The following is an 18,364-nucleotide window of genomic DNA, read 5'->3' as shown; positions in this document are numbered from 1 at the left end:
AAGTACAATCACCAGCGGGTGTTGTAAGATGCTCCTAGGAATTCAAAGTCTTTGTGGACTTAAACTTAAAGACTACTGGTCTGTCTGTGAAGTTAGTCTCTATGGCTCACTGGAGCGCTTTGGGACTGTGGCTTGAGTTTTCCACTATTACTGTAAAACAAATGGCCTCACTTGGTTATTATTATAGGTCTAATGTATACACAATCCTTCAACCAATGGAAATGTTAACAATATCTCAAGAGCAAGCATAGCCTTTAAAGATGATTATAAACGATTATATATTTGATTTAGAATTTGAAAGTACAACAAAACATCTGGCTTAGTGTGAGGCCCAATTTAGTGGAAATTCTGAAGACCAAACTCCATGAAAAAAGACGTAACCTCAACAACTTGAACCCAAAGGGCTAATGGGATAAATGACACGAAATGGGTCCCAGAATGGCGGCCCACTCAGCCTTGGCCCTCAACACAGCAAGAGCAGTGTCATCCATCAAACAAGCAAAAACACTGCCACAATGATAGAGAACTACAACAGAAATTACAACATTGCTCCCTACCCTAGCTGCATTTCAAATCAAGTTGGCCTGAAGAGTAAGAAACTGTGGTAAATCTTGAGCTGATCCGTCGGGCCATTTTTCTCCTATGCGGTGCTCTGGAGTCATTTTACAAGCCGTGGCCTCGTGCCAGACAGAGATGAAGTCAGAAGCATTGAGCCTAGTGGACAAGTCTACAGTAAACAGAGACTTCAGTGTCGCCTAGGCAAGCTTCAACCTGAAACTAGACCTCATATCACAAATGCTCATTGTATGGAACGCCGGCCGATATATCACAAGGCCCACTGACAACGCATAAACATTCAGCTTTTTCCCACGTTGGGAAACTTGAAATATTACAGAGGTCTAGTGAGGCAGCTTGGGGCGAACAGCATTAAATTCTGCTCGGTATGATAATCAAACCTCTAAATCCCTGAGAAATGTATCTAACCTGAGTCAGCTTGAGAAAATATTAAAATGTAAAGTGCAAATGGCTATGCTCCAAAAAACCACAGGGCATGTCAGTTGTTGGGAAGAATCTGTTAAACAGAGCAACTCTGAGCAACAGATTTATCATGATTATTACATTTTATACTTTGTGTTTATTTCCAACCATCTGTGCATCATAAAGTTTGGCAGGGGTTCACAGCGCGCATGTGACTGATTCAGACGACGTCACGGCCCCACACCGAGCAAACTGTGGTTGAGGTGCGATACCAAGCCTCAAAGAAGGAGCAACAGTTTGAAAAGCAAAGCCACCATTGTGTGAAATAGGTTCCACCACACAATTATGCCTCAGTGAGAAAAATGACCTTTCACAAGAAGACCAATAATATAGCATTGCTGGAACATTCTAACACTATTGTTTTTTTTCTACATTACCATCCGAAGTCTTTGTAGATCTAAATGGCACAGTGTTGGTTAAACAAAGAGTTGCTTAATTTGACCCATTAACCAGCATAAAACTGCACTTTAAACGGTTTTCCTCTGCAGATTTATCAATAGACTTGATATATGGGAACCCAGAGAGGGAGAGAGGAAAAGAGTAGACTGCCCATTTGTTTGTTCTGTGCATTTTGCAGTTAAAGTGATACTCTAATGCGATCGATGCAGTGTGGTCATTCCGACTTACCGCGATGCATTATGTCTAAAAATATACCATGCGTCAAGCTAACACTAATTGAAGGTTTTGAGCCGCAGCAGGCAGGCTGACCATACCTGATCACGGCTAAAGGTCAGCTATGAACCGAGAACCCCAGGTGGGCAAGAACTATGTTAATGTAAAGACCATTAACACTGCAGAGAGGAACGGCAGCCTACGCAAGAGAGTGTGCCACAACAATTAACAATGTTCCGCTGCCACTGTATGCAGTCAATATTACACAAAGCGAATTGCTGGACAGACTTATAAAAGTGGTGATAAGTCTTCGTTGTCATACGTGTACTCCAAGGAAAGCTAGAAGGTTGTACAGTTAACTCCCAGGGTGTAATTCTAAACCATACAACCTACTACCTCAACCCGGATGCACACATTTTCACTAGGGTTCCTCCTCTCTATATAAATATATCATCTTCTGCCTTAAATTACTCAGTGCCTTTTCTTTCTATGGCGGAGCATGATCATTGTTATTAAAGGTTCAAATTAAGGTAAGGTTTTGCATCAAATAAGCGGAGACATGCATTGCCGGGACGTTCGGAGCATTCCGTTCTCATAGACCGAAGAAGGATTTCCAAAATAAATACTGCCATATGATCGTTAAAGATGCGGTCCGTAACCAATACAACCTACATGTAATGAGAGAGAGTAAACCAAAAAAAAAAAGTGGTTAAAAGACGACGTTCTCACCACAATGACAAAGACCCACAGAGGCGAGCTTGTGCTGTCAGATTTGCCACAAGATCGGATCTACGGGTTTGTGCCAAATGGTTAAGGCCAAAGTATCAAAATAATTGAACACACGACTAAAAATGCATCGTAAAAGCTAAACACTGTAGTCTCTGTTGATGTGACAAAGAGCTATAAATGTGGATGTGAGCGAAGTGTCTCAGATGACGTCATTGCAAGAGAATGCCAATCAAAAAAAAACATAGGACTTGACCTCGAAAATTCTTGCCTTGTGTATTGAGTATCAGTTGATGGTGTGAGATCTCTACAGTGTTCATACGGCGCATGATCACAACAACGAAGCCATAGTCTAGAGCAAAATGACTTTGAGTTCAGTTCAGCTGGCATTTAGAGAAACTGCAGCAAGAGCCTTTGTTGTGATTCACCGCCCCCCCCCCCCCCAAAAAAAAAGACAGTTCATGAAGCAGATGGTAAGAGTTTTGTGATAACTTACCCTTCATGGATGAGTCTCGTTCAGGAGTTTGTGTTGTCCAGGGTCAACTTTTGTCCTCCTCTCTGGAAACAGGAAAAAGAGAGCTGTTTTTAAAGACCGCACAATGGTATGTAACTGCCATGTTTTTGTTCAGGCCTCTGACTGAATATTAAGGATTTGTTAGAAACAATGAATCGGTAGCTAGTACAAGCACTATCAATGCAACGCGTAAGAAACCCGTGAGTAGTATGATGACGAGAGAGAAAAAGAGAGAGGAAAATTAAGTTATGAGATATTGCCAGTAACAGTGTTTTGACAGCGTCTGATCCACATGGGGAAAAAGAAAAAAACAAACTCCAACACAAATTACATTCTTAAGTTGCTGTGCCTCGGTTTGGGAGCGCCACATGCTTCGGCAGCTCCCAGATATGAAATTAAGTCCATAATAATAACAATCATAATTCTGAACTAACTCTGCTGTGGATTGCTATCCCAAACAAGCCCACAGAATCGCCATATCGGTCCTCTTCCTGGCCATGAGCACTGTGGTTGTGGTGCGAGGTTAGCCCAACTTAGCCAAGACCGCAGATAGGAGAGAGCCATGGCAAGGAGCTGAATAAATCAGACCGACTGAGAGGGATGCCAGTGTAATCAAGCATGCCATGGTCAGCTACCATTAACCGTGCCAGTGCCAGAGAGCCACAAACAACGGAATATTCCTACGGCCGCAGTGCGACAAAGGCAGGTATGGAGTGAGGAGAGAGTGAAAATGCCACTTACCCAGACTTTTACTATCTTGTCTGATTTATCATCTCTTATTTCTCTCTGGGGTTTTCTCTGACCACTCTTTTTCTACCTGGAGACGAGCAGCGAGAAGTCACCGCCAAAAATGAGAGGAAACGTTTTTTTTTACCACGCACAGGCATAACGTTCATGATGAAAAGACTGAGGGGCATTTCTAAACTGAGCCCGCTGTCAAGACGGGTTCAGTTCAGCGATGCACTGTCCGCCATTTTCTCAGAAACAAACAAGAATGAGAGAGGAAGAAAAAAAAAACTGGATAAAAACCTTTCGCTGGCATCGTTATTCAAAGTTTTCCCCTTTTCTCCCTCTGTGTGTCTTTCTCCCTCTCGCCTGGCACCATTACAAAACCTTGGCTGGAAAGATCACATGATTTCCTACCAGAAAGCCACAGCATTCCCAGTAAGTATTCTGCTGACATTGTGAAGACATCTTTTGTCTAAATCAAAATGTTAGCCCAGCCTGCCCCCCCAAAATTTGGCACCTTCCAGGGGGGGGGAGGCAGTGCAAAGGGGTGGTGTTAGGAGTCATGGCAACCCTACCTGGCAGGCTGCCCAGCACCCCGAGGTGGGGAGAAGTAGGGGCTAATGTGGTGTGGAGCAGGAATGCTCAGAGCCTTCCAAAGTCAACTCTATGGGCGTGCTGGTTGCTTAAGATTTCAGCTCGGATACCAGATTTTTTTGACATAGCAAATACAAAGGGCTCGACGCATGACAGTCTAATGACAAAGTCATACCTGGTGATGCAAATACTGTGTGGTGTACATTTACGTTCGCTGGTGGGTGAAACTAAGCCGACATGCTCCAACTTTAGAATGTGGGATTCATCTGAACCATGGGAGTCCTTTCAGCAAGCAGACATGGTAGATCAGATTCATAATATACCGAGCAATTCGATCAATTCATGTGGTTTTGTTGGAGAATGCTCGAAACTGGGGCACAGAGAGATATGAGGAACTTCACCTGATTGTATATGCCATAACTCACTTGTTTTTTTTCATGCTGCAAATTTGATCAAACCTACACTTCTGGGTGGAATTCCTGTTTTCTTCTTCCGGATGTCAAATAACCAGAAAAATTTGACAGGGAAATGATTTACAGGTAGATATACGACCGTCATTTGAGAATGAATGTCTTATGAATCAACAGCAGACTGCAGGATTTTCCCATGTTGCAGACTTTTGCAATTTAGCCAGAACAGTAGCAACACACAGGAATCAGGTGATTTGTGGCAGTAACACAAGCATATGACATGGACCTCCGACTCCGACAGCAAGGTATCCGCCAGAGAAAAGATTAAAGTTCTACCCCAAGAGCCTCTTTTATGTGTGTCTCACCCAATTTCGCACTAAATTGTTGAGCATCTGCCTTGCTTGCTCACCTCTGTTGATGATTAAAAAAGAAAATGCTCGGTCTGTGTTCGGAGCAGGAGAGCTATGCCAAGTGCTGTTTCATATTTGGATTTTTCTCTGTCTGTCTCTTTGTTTTCCAATCCATGTGTCTATCTGAAAAACATTTGTATGCATGTATGTCAGGCTACACAATTAATCATAGATAATCATATATCATGATTTTATGTTTCTACAATTATGTTTTCACATAAATTATGTGATATTTCTGTGTTTGTTATATTTTCTCATTTCCCTGAAAGCCATGGTGTGGTATATCAAGCGCTTCCATCACACGTGACCAATCACAACCTGAGCAACGTGCACCCATGTGACCAAAACAAATATTACGATGGAAAAGCAGGCAGAGAAACCTTACATAGACCATCTTCAGAAAAAAAAACACAGCACATTGCAAGCTATGCATGTATATTTTCAGTGACATTTATTGTTTAGTTTTATTTGATTTGAATTTCATAAATAAGGACCATAGTAAGATTAAGACAGAGTGAAAACAAGACTTTCTAGCTGCTGCTACTGTGAGAAATACGGAGAGAAAAATTAAAAATATGTTTAGGTGCAAAAGTGCAATAAAAAAACAGAAACCGAGACAAATAATCATGATTGATAATCCTGATCACAAAATTTAATAAACTAATCAGGATTATCATTTTTGCCATGATTGTGCAGCCCTATATGTATGTATGTGTCTATCTATCTATCTATCTGTCTATATATATCTTATTTAATTTTCCTTGTGTATCTACTGGTGCCATAGTTAAAAAAAAAAAAAAAAAGAAGACAAAATCAGAGAAAGACAATGAAAATAGTTAGAGAAGACAAGAAAATATATGCAGCAGAAATGATAAACCATAGCCTATTTATCCCAAATCCACTGTGGCCAGTGTGTCTCATCTCCAGTGCTGTGGACCACAGACCGGCGTGGTGGCCGGGCCAAGCGGAGTAATAAGACTCCCAAACAAAAGGCTGCGCAGCCCTCCGAGCCTCATCTGCTCCAGCCTCCATTAAACAGACTCAGCTGAAACAGTTCCAAAACATTCCCCCACTGAGGGGGTCATTTCATATCCTGAAAGGCAGGAGGCCAGGGTCAAAGTTCAAATGAGATCGGGGTGGGGTGGGGGGGGCTTCCCCTGGGATGGGATATACCATTGTAAACCAGACAGGGGTGGAAAATCAGACAGACGTTTCAACCTGGTAATATGGAAGATGGGATTGTGGGGGAGGGAGAGATAGAGGTAGAAACAGAAAAAAGCGTCCATTGTATACAGATATGAGAAGGATAAAAAAAAGCTGTATCACATAAGCCAGTGCTGATCTTTGCAAAACATCCTCCTGGTCTCATACTAATATAAGCCTACATGAACATACATTTGAATATTTTCCAATATGTTTCTGAGGTATACCATTTATGGACAAATCATTTGAGAGTTAAATATCATTTTTGATGTTTTTACAACAAAAAGAAAAGAGACCAATGCTGATATATAAATAATAAGATACATGAAATAAAATATCAAAGTAGTGCGTGGTAGGTAATGGCTTTTCAATGGATTCCATAAAACAAGAGGACCAACATACACTTCACTTTTTTAAATAAAAAATGCCTGTATTCATCAGGAATTGCTCCATTTGACATTTAAAACATTTAGAAAGTCTGATGTTACACAGCCTGCACTACAGGCAGCCAAAACTCCGAAGGGAGATAATATGTGCTATTTTATTCTCCAAAGGCACACCAGAGACAGGGTGTTATTTTTGGCTCAAAGCCCTCATCACTACTAATTTAATGTTGCCTCAAGCCATGACAGAAAAACAGTCAACAGGTTGATCCAGACAGAAGTTTATACAGTTCGGCTTAATGATGAGAGACGTACAATCCACACATTGCATGGTGCCCAAGTGTGCGACTGACTGCCGGGAATACAGTAACACAATAAAAACCCCAAATGTCAAAATTTGACATTCTGCACAGCATATTTTGGATAACTCTGTTTCCTGAGTTATTTTGCAGACTGACAAAACTGCAGGCTGTGAATGACAATGAGAGAGAGCTGAGGTTGCACACAGGATTTACTGGTTTTCCCCTGTGGAGAGGCCTAGCCTTGCCTTGCCCTGGTCTGGCCCCTCTTCTTCTACGTTCAATCCACCCGAAAACAGGAATCGCAAAGGCTATTCCTGTGATCTTACACACATCGGCCATGATTCTGAACATGAGCAGGTCATTCCCAAAACTAGAAACACGAGAGTCAAGACATTTGAAGATGTCCACAAGAGAGAAATCCTGGAACTGCTCCATTAATAGAGATTATAATAGAGTCTTTGTCAATACAATGTGCTCAGAGTAATTTCACAGGAAAACAGGCATGTTTTCTGGTCCATACATGTTAATACTACAATGAAGCCAAAACAAAATGAAAATGGCACAAAGTCAGACTCCAATTCACTTTCATGAGAGCAGCTCCATGTTCTGTCTGCTGAGGACTTCACAGATCAGAGCCCCGGTTCTCAGTATTCTGGCTTTGGGAGCGAGTTGTTGATGCTCACAAATATTGACTAAACCGTCTAGGATCACAGAAATAGTGTTTTGTGAATGCTGATCCGGGGTGTAATGTTGCTTTAAATGCTAACAGAGCTTTGCCGTGCAGCCAGCCGGGACGATGACTTTGCCTGACCCACCTGTCTGTTGATCCTGCTGCCTAGCACCAGACTAAACACTGACACTTTCGGCGAGGCTTATTGGCTGCAGCTGACTGAGCCACAGCCAATCAGGACGTAGGGAGGGATGGATGGACGGCAAGAACCGGGCTCCTGGAGCAGAGGGGGAGAGGAAGAGGTTGTGCAGCGACAACCAAACCTCCAGCAAACTCGGGTGCTGCCTCGAAACAAGGAAGCACACCAAGAGAGAGCTGCGCCGTCCAGACACAACAAGTTCTCCTGTCAATACTCTTTCCACAGAAACAAATCTGATAACAACCACCGTCGAATACAAAGGGGGTCTTTTGGGGTAAATAGATATACATGCTGCAGTTTGATTTAAAGTCATTACGCTCCTGGAGATATGAGCGCTTTTTGCTGGGGTAGCAAATGTTGACGCATAACAATAACAAACTAAAAGGGCATCAGTTTCTGAATGGCACTGAATTGATTACCTGGCTTCAGATAGGGCTGCTATCAGACCGTGCTTTTACCATCGCTAAAAGGGATCAATACCTAATGAATTCCAAACGGCGGAGTTTCAAAAACATAAATGTATCCTACACATGAGTGCATAAAGTAACCTCTGTGGATCGATGAATATGACATTACACAAAGCCGGAGAAATGCATCTTCTTAATTGACCTGAGCATTTCAAATTAATTCAAACGACAATTAAAATGGATTGGATTGTGTGGCACCTTTCGTCCTGGGATCTGGGAGAGCTTTGTATTGTGTGTTCAGCTCACCTCATGACCTGGCCTTGTGTTTTAATTACCACCGCCTCCTATCAGGCAGCTCAGGCAATGCAACAAAAGGAACGGAGAAATGCAAATCTTGGTTTAGCATTTACAAAGTGACTGAATTAGCACTATGCAGAGATAAGGTTAACATTGTTACCGAATCAAATGTAATTAAAAAGTACATAATTGCTGGCCAATAATGTTGAGGAATAAAAGAATGTCCTGCAGGAAGTCAATGACGAATCTCAGTCAACATTATACATGTTTTTGTGTGAGGTTTTATCCCCGATCCAATCAGGAATGTATAATTTCTGTATTTTAATTATTAAAGTACAATATTCCAAATACTAAGGTAAAAATATTGCTACAAAGTATGTTAAAAAACATTAGTGGTTGTGTTTATGTTGCTCACTATGAAACAGTTGCTTGAGGAGCCCTACTGTAGTTAGTTTTTAGCAGCACAAAACTTGTTTTAGGGTGTTTTTAATCATATAATTTGAAATGTAAACATCCTGACTTTCCAATAGAATTCACACGTACATAAATGCTTTGTAAATATATATTTTTAATATTTTGATAATTTTTCTGACTATTACATAGGCTACTTAGTGACTTAGGACTCATATGAGAGTTTTATTTTAGGCTTCACATTAGCTGTTATTCATGTGGACTGTCATTACTAAGAGATGCCTGTGCAGAGGGTTGAGAAATGCACTTGACTAAAAACTGACTAACAGGTGAAATAACATTTAATCTGGTGGCTGGAATACAGCACTGTTTCATTGCTATTGGTTAATTAAGTAACAATACTTAAGTTTAGGTAAGTTTATTTCAGCAGTGATAAAGCTTATAAGTGAAAATAAACTATAAAAAACAGAAGAGGAAAAAAACAGCACACTAGTGCAGGTGAGACAAAACCCTAAGGGTCTTATGAAAACAACTTGCCTCAAAAATACTGTTAGACCGAGATAAATAAGATACATTATACCATATTCTATAACAATATTCACAATTTTTCATTTTTTTCATTTTTTCATTTTTCATTTTCATTTTTCACAATTCTTCAAATAACCTTTTTTTTAAGTTTTCCTCAAAAACAGGTTAAAAAAGGCTCCCTGCTGTTTCAATGTGGAGAGTCCCTAAAGGTTCCTTGAGGAATCAGCACACATACAGCAATGTGTTCAGTTATACCAAGCATTACTAATATTTGACATTGTTGCCAAACTGAAAAACAGCCTTCAGCTCCTTTCTGCCATGCAAGAGGATAGTGACAGGTGTGTAAATTAAAAAAAAAAAAAACACTCAGAATACTATATCCCACAAATCATTTTCCACAGGCCATCTCCAGAGGAGCAGACTGTAATCGACTGCATTAAGGATGACTTCTCATTTGGGAGGCAGAGGAGGTAGTTATCATAATGATACCTTTTCTCAGCGTGTCCTTACCAAATGCTTTCCCAAAGATAATCCCCCTGTACACCCTCTCATCATCAAAGCAATTGACTGACAATGGAAAAAAAGAACACTGGAAATTACGCGAATTAGTGTAAGCCTATGGAAAAATGATTGCCGATTTAAGACTTTAATTAGGCTCTTGCAAAACAATCAGACACAATTAGGAGGTACCAGTCAATAAGCTAAAACTCATAAGCAAGGGGAAATGAATTAATATTTGATGATTTCTAAATGGCTATTGGAGCTCAGTTGCCTTTCGCTCACAGTTGGGCACTAGATAGTGAAAAGTCTCCACAGCTCCTGTAGTGGCTAATAAAGCAGGTGACTTGCAGGTAAATCAGCAGGTGAATCAGCATTGCCTCACTACGAAAACGACCATTAGGCTGTAATTGACTTTCTAAGCACCGTCTGAGTGGGACCGGAGACATGCGCTGAATCCTTAAGACGACCACAGCGCGCCATACAAATTTCAGGGAGGTCAGACAACAACTTTCAACGTGAAACTTCTTCTAACGGAGTTTCCATATAGCGTCTCGGCTTCAGCGTCCATTACGGTTCATTGTCAGGAATTAGAAGAATGCCAAAATAAACTGCCATTACAAGCCGAATAGTCGTTATCATTATTTTGCCATTTCTTCATGCTTATCCAGAAGCCTGTGCACAGATAAGGGCCACTGGGGAATTGAGCCCCTGCCATTTTATCCTGCCAGAAATTCTGCCCTCCTAGAATGCGTTCATGCACATATTTTAGTATAAAAAATTTGCTTTATCGCCATTTTCACTTAAAGAAACAGGATATTCATGAAGAAAAGTTGGACCACACTTCAACAACAGAGCTGTCCCTACCCAGAGAATGGTTTTATGCATAATGCTATTTGGTGGACACATTTATCTGAGGCATCATACAGAAGCATGAGGGTAAATATTTTCAGCAAGGGTTTGACCCTGGGGTTTCCCTAGTGGAAGTCAAACCCCTATGCCTGGTTAGTGCCATGTAGCCATTGAGCTTCACAGGACACACAGGGACTTTAAATGATAAGGTTCTATGTGACTTTTCAGTTTTTTAATCAAAATTGAGCTATCCATATATTCATAATCTTTGATTGTTTTACTTGTGTGGTGTTATCTTTTGGGGTTAAATATTTAAAAAGATAGAAAGTACATAGCAGCTTTGCCAGCTGGTGAGTCAGAGTGTCAGAACTCCACCCAGATAGAACCTGATGATTCCTCAGGATGTGCTCGGTATGGGAGTGACAGTTTTGTAATTGAGCCTCTGGCCGTGAAAATGTCTGTTCATGGTCATGTTTATCCACTCTTCCTACAAATACCATTAGGCTGTATTTTGTATATTGAGCCTTTTTAAAATGAAGTACTGAATTAGCCTGAATTAAATGAAACATGTTGAGGAACAAACGGAAACTCATTTGGATTTAATGAACAACTGATTGCATTTTCACAGCACAGAAATGTGGAATTTAAATAGGGTTACTGACCCGGACTGCCTCAGAACCTGTGAAAATCTGTCCGTACTTGAATTTATTTTATTTTTTTAATAATGTTGAAACATAGCATACTTTCTTTTATGTAAGAGATGAAAGATATAAAAACTTTTGATTAGCTCATATATAGGTTTGAGGTGGAATTATTCTATGAAAAACAATGAAATGTTTTACCATTAAGAAAAGCGGGGCTCTGGGGTTGACTGTGATGAAAGACAATTAAAATGCTTTGATTTATCATTTCAGAGAATATAATTGCTCATTCAGAGAACGGGGCTATGATATTACATAAAACCAGCCAGATTTTGATTAGCCAAGTACAACACACAGACAAAAGAAGTGCTGCAAACACCGGTGGAACTAACAACTGTGCAACACTGCATTATGCACTGGATTTATCTAGCATTCATCTGGGCCTATATGATCTCTACCATCCATCGAGAGCCATATGGCACATCTAGACCTGAAACATATGATTCTTCTAGATATGTATGATAGATCGAGGCTTGTGTCATCTATATCACGGCAGCATGCAACACACCCAGAAATCACATGCAGCTTGGGGGGGGGGGGGGGGGGGGGAGAGAAAGAAAGAAGCCAGGCATCGGTCCAAAAGTTCACGTTCATCCATTTGGAATTAAACCATTTGTCTTTAATTACCAGTTTTCGAGCCAGCTTGTACAAAAGCGTGAAACATCCTCACATGGCCTGGAGGGGTGTGTGTGTGTGTGTGTGTATGTGTGTGTGCGGTGGGTGAGGGAGTGCTAGAGAGATGCGCCCCAGTTGAAAACATGTGGCTCCTCTCACCCCAAAGCCATGTAGCCCTACAGAGCACATGTGTCAGTCAGCCATGAGTCGAGGCAGAGCAAACGGGATGGGACAGAGCGGGGATTATAAGGCAGCCTGGTGTTTCCACTGGGGTCTCCCCTGCTGGGCTACATGGTCCCAGCTCCCTTTGTCTGCTGTTAACCCGTTAAATCCCGCGGAAGAGCCCATTCAGAGAAGTGTCACACACCCCGGGGGGGCATTTTGTGTGGAATAATGATCTTAAAGGGGTTACATAGCATTGCCACTGATTCCAGCCCCCCCCCCCCCCGACACCCGCCACCCCCCACACACATTCATTTGTTTCCTGGGGTGTTTGTAGTTTCAATTATTGTCAGCCCTTGTCTTAAGTTGTTGCAAACACCTTCAAACGACGTTCCCTAGGAGGATGTCCCCATGTTCTCAATCACCACCAACACAGTTGTTGATAAAATCACTCAGTGGGCATTCAGTAATTCTTCACAGTTGTGGATAAGAGGGATATTGACTTTGGATATCATACCTCTTATTCTGAATACACACTGCTATGTAGCATGTCAGCAGTATAGCGCTGGCACTTTCTCTCTTCCTCTCTCATGTGTTTGTGTTGAGCATAGCAATGAACACTTTGCAGTCGACTGCATCACGACGGCCGTGTGTGTATTTGTTATAGACAGAGATAGAGAGAGCACACGCGGGGAAATGTTGCGGGTACACAGAGAGAAAGTGTAATTATACTGCAGTAATGCCCTCCATGATTAATGATGTGGGCCTCTGAAACCACACCATCGGGCCAATGGCAAATTACCACGATAAAAATAAACCATGATGTGAACAGGTCAGCGAGGCCAGAGCACAAAATGTCTCTTAGTGTGTATTTATATACAGCGTATGAGCGTGCGGGGAACAAGGTCTAGTAACCCAATTAGTGTTCATCCCAAACCAGCTCCATCTACATCACCGTGCTATGCAGCTCTATAGTCGTACACGACAGCATATATGTTGTGCTGGCATTTTCGCCGGCAAATATGAGACATTCGTGAGAGAGTCTGAGATGCTATCGTGCATTTACACTGGGAACAGGCACAGAAACGAGGGCGGAGGAGCATATGTTAGCAATGACAGTGATGGGCTAGCCTGGGTAAAGCCATGGGAGCTAGTAAGGGAGAGAGAGAGAGAGGGAGAGATGATGAACGATGTCCTCTAAATTCTTGTTGACATTGTACCATCATCGCTGCACTGGCAGGGAATGTGGTACAAATAAATATCAAATGTACAACTGCATGACCTAATCCTTATGGCGCAAATTATTCCCAGAAATCAGCGGAGGTCTGAAGCAGCTTTGGCTGAATCCGGACAGCGCAATAAACCTGCGACTGAACTGAAAAAATCTTGGAAGGTCTCTTGAGCGTCAAGTTCGCGTTTCTCGTCAAACCCTGCGACTACACCGCTGTACGCATAACCACATTTGATTAGTTCCCTACAGTTTCCCCCAACCCCCTGTCCCCTCCACCCTCCCCATCCCCAACAACACACACACACACACACACCCTTCTCGGATGGAGAGCACTTGACTCGTACCCAAATTGAACTCTTATGCACTCTACTTCCATGAAAGATAATGCCTTTTTTCACAGGCAAACTGCGATGGAGTATTTTATTGAGAGGCCGACACTCAAAGTAGCAGCAATCAGGGATTCTTGTGGTTATAAATCAGCTTTTGGAGATCCCCGAGCCGGTGTTAACAGCGTGGAAATTCCGCAATTAGTTGACAACGCATAAAAACATGGTGCAAAATGTATTTCAATAGAGCTTTATGTCAAAATACTGCACATTTTCCACTTGAGAGATAACTTGAATGTCACTGCCAGAATGAAGCCAGAAAGAAGATCCCTAAGCAATGGCACCAAAATAACATGCGATTTTTTTCCCTATTTATGTCTCAAATCTGTGACAAACTAATATCAGTAACTACCCCTAAACACACACACAAACAGACAAACACACACCACCCTCAATTTATTAAAGGTACAGTATACTGATATGGTTAGGGCAGGTTATCAGTAATACAAAAATGCTATATCAAGAATATCAACTGCAATAGTGACTGTACAGAAGATGACATTTTTAAATCATAACTACCTTCAACTTTCTGATATCTACACTGAGATGCTAGAATGAAATGTGTTGAGTGGATGAATGAAGAGCCACCTGCCTTCACTTCATGCCACAGTGATCTTTATCACAGTTATGACTGACTGCATTTTTTTTTTTTGTTCCTCATGATTCATTTGTATGGTTTGAAATGGAGTTTAAAACTTGTCAGCATACCTTTTACATGCTGTCTTCATAAATCCAAACATCCACAGGCTAAATGAAATAAACAAAACACAATGTTTCAATGCAAGTAATCCATCTAACTTTATTGCACATTCAAATAGATAATTAATGACCCATTAAATGCACGGCCTGTGGTTTCTTGCGAGTATGAATTTGAAGTGTGTATGCATCTTAGCATCAATCAGATGAAAGCCTGACAAGCGGCCCCATTCTTTTTTAATAACAATAAATCAAAGAGCGCACATGGCCATCTCTCTGAGACAGAGATAATCAAAAGCAGAGAGTAAGATGGCCAAACATCATGTCCGACGTCCCCCCAAACCGAAAATCAACTGCTTCCAATTAGGATTGTAAAGACACATGCAAAAAATAGAATGAACCCGTCAACCCCGCCGCCTTTGACACACACACACACACAAAAAAAATGTACTCTATGTTTTCTTTTAAAAAAATAGCACATCTTTTCCATAGGTCTCCAGCTCTTCCAGTTTTCTCTGCACAAAACAAGACACTAGCACTTGCACAAAGCGTTGTGCGCCATTCTCTGTGCGCCTGTGTTAGTTTTCATTTCTCATTTCTTTCATTGCTATTTAATCCAGTCACAGCTCCCTGAGCAGGTGAAGTCAGCCAAAGACTTTCCCACGGTCTGAGAGCAAATCCAGCGCCCCGAGCCCTTCCTGAGGGCCGGCCATCTGTCCGTTCTGTTTGGAGTGTGTTAGGGGGTAAAGCGTCAGCTGCATGACCAAATTCAACGTTCCAACACACCCCTCCTCCGTCAAGAAAAGCCCAAAGCATCCATTCAACTCGACGCGCACACACACACAGCTTGTGCCCAAACACAAACAAATCAACAAACAAACAGACAGATGTGACTTTTCACATTCAGCATGATTTGCATTCAAAAATCCTCACGCATATTCTGTATTTAATTGTAACATTTGTAGTTTGCTAAGACTGGTCTTTTAAACATACGTATAAATACTGCTTTTTTTTTTTAACAGCTTACAGTTTTTTACGAATTAATGCTGAAAATATTTGTTGAAAAATAAAACGCTACGAAAAAGCACAATGTGTTCAACGCAATAATTTCCTTTAACGACACACCCTTTTTTTTTGCTTATTTGACTACGATAGTCTAAAAGTTGAAAGTTGCTGGTTGGGGTGAATCCTCATTAAGAAGAAATCCCTGCCTCCCAACAAAGGAGTTGAGCACATAAACCTTGACCTTTGCTCCCTCCGAGGATAAATCATCTATGCTAGTGACTTCCACAGAACAATACAATTTCCGCACAAAAGCAGCACAAAATCTAGACCCAACAAATTTGAGAACAGCGTTGCGCCTCGCCGCTAAAAAAAAAACATCTTACTTTGAATTAGGATTCGCCACGATCATGTGACGCATTTCTTTCTTTCTCAAGCACATGCCGCCGCCCCCATCGCAAAAAAGCGTTCCCCCCACTCTTTTTTCCCCTCCTCAAACTGACATGTGCTATCATTTTATTTCCCCTCTCAAAGAGCGACTCTGCCCGCTTGTGGATATGGTCCTCGCCCCGGCCTGACGCATTTTTAAAATGCGTGACATTGCCTCTGTGGGAGCATGAGAACGGAGCTTCCTCAATAGTAGGGTCCCCATACCCGGCCCGTAACCATGGAAGCAGATGCCTGCCCTCCCGGCCCTCCTTACCTCCTGGCGGTCGCGGGCTGTGAGCTGCTTCGGCAGTGAAAAGAGGCCATGCCTGCCTTTCTCCTCGCTCTGACCGAACTTGCCCCGCTCCTCAAAAGGAGCCATTGAACAGGTCACTGGTCTAGACTTGTTTGCACGGTCCAGGGAGCAGCCTTGATGTAACCCTTGCTCTCCTCTCTCTCTCTTTCTCTCTCTGCCTGCCACACCAGCCGCCCAGCGACTGCAGACTGTGGAGGGGTGGCGGGGGGGACATTGGAGACGTGGATTTGAAAAGGAGCCCGTCCGATTTTGCCATTGTGCCTTTTCATTCATCGATCGAATGAATATCGAACCTTCTGTCCCTGCGTGTGTGAAACGGATAGCTTAGCAAGCATTTTTTCTCCCCCCCTCTCTCTCCCCAGGTCTGTGCTGTGGGCCCAGAGCTGTGATTTCTTTTTCACTCTCACTTGTAAGAATAGAATTTTATAATTTTTTTTATTATTTGAAACATTTTTTGTTCCTCTTTAATAATCCCTGCTACCTTCTAATTCTGGCATAGCCTCATATTTTGATAAGTGATTCACACAGCAATGAGGTCTGGGGATTTCATTACTCTTCACTGAACACTGATTAGTCTGATGAGTGTATATTTTGTTGAGTGTTTATTTCTGATATTTTCATTTGGTGCTAAAACAATTGCTACATATCTGTAAAATAATCTAAAATGATGTAATATTGCAAATAATTAATAAAAACAACATAAATCATGGATGTTAGAATGAATCAAGGAATAAACAAGTGAAATTAGGTGCAAACTGAGGTGTGTAGCAATTGAGAAGTGTATTTATTCAAATATCAATCAGATATTTAAATGTATTTGCTATACTCCTCAAATAAATCCAAAACCTTTACATTGAAACCTTAAATCTTCTGGGGAGAAAATGTTTGGAAAAAAGAACAAAATTAATAAAAAACCTTATATTGCAGCTTGGTTTCAAAAGACTGTTGTTTAGTTGAAAATTGAAGTTGAAATAGTTTTTTTTTTCCAGATATATATATATATGTGTGTTTTTTTTCCTGAGAAAAATTTGATTTTTTTCAGATGTAGATTTTGCAGGTTAATGCATACATTGCTATATTACCTGATTCCAACTAGTACTTTTTAATTTAGACAATATGACAAACATAAATGACTACAATTTTCAATTCAAGTCAACAAAGGCTCAGTTTGTCAATTGAGTAAATTACTTCAATATAATGATTACTCCAATGCCACCAAAATTATATCTGTTTATATTAACATGACAAAGTAGTTTGCGTTTATATATTGACCTCCTGCAGTAAATGGTTATGGCTGAGTATATATGGATCTGACAGGCAGAGAGAGAAACAGAGAAGGACAACGAGAGCTTCGACAACAGCTTTAGTAAAAGGTGAGACGATCAATGTCAACATATCAATATTGTTCAATCAGGGATGAGGCCGGGGATAAGGTGACTATTTGTGCAAGCCTCTGATTCATAAAGCAAAACTCATTTCATTGTCCAAGTGGCATAATATTTTATGACTTGTCACCCACTTTTTCTCCAAGTTTAAACTACTTTTAAAATGAGTATAAAAAGAAAACAGCAAAATTCATCCCAGGTATTTTTCCATGATTTATCTACATGTAATTTTTAAAAGGAATTAACAGAATCAAATTAGGCTATGTTCACATAGCTGGTTAAAGTATTAGTGATTGACTTTACAGTGTCATCATGATAACACCCTTTTTAATATTTAGACTAAATATGTTAAAGAAGAAACTGATTCTAATAGTAAGAGGTAAATATATATATTTGAACTGTGTTAAGTCGGGTAATGTTAGTTTAAAAGACAGCACATAATCAAATCTGGTGAAAAACAAATCATAAATGTAGTAAATTTGCTTCTTGCAGTCAAATTTGGAAGGTAGAGACTGAGGAGCAGCTCCAGCTCCCAGGCTCCATGTGACAAGTTGCTATGCAGGGGCCAATCAAAGGGGGCATAAGGGGGAACAAAACAGGGCAGAAAATGAGCAAATTCAAAGGCAGAGGAAGGAAAGCAAAGGAACCAGTGAAGTAAGAA

At 41.1% G+C, this 18,364-nt stretch overlaps 1 long non-coding RNA gene across 1 annotated transcript in view; it reads right to left on the bottom strand.

Moving 5' to 3' along the window:
• Positions 1-18,364, bottom strand: part of LOC144541791 (uncharacterized) — a 49,686-nt gene that overhangs the window by 13,990 nt on the left and 17,332 nt on the right. Inside the window, exon 2 of the long non-coding RNA XR_013506852.1 lies at positions 2,873-2,934. This is a non-coding gene — a long non-coding RNA (uncharacterized LOC144541791). The remainder of the gene's footprint in view (positions 1-2,872; positions 2,935-18,364) is intronic.

Source organism: Centroberyx gerrardi, chromosome 11, assembly GCF_048128805.1.
Source record: "Centroberyx gerrardi isolate f3 chromosome 11, fCenGer3.hap1.cur.20231027, whole genome shotgun sequence".
Lineage (NCBI taxonomy): Eukaryota > Metazoa > Chordata > Actinopteri > Beryciformes > Berycidae > Centroberyx > Centroberyx gerrardi.
The sequence above is the reverse complement of the archived record's forward strand: the minus strand, read 5'-3'. Positions and strand labels throughout refer to the sequence as shown.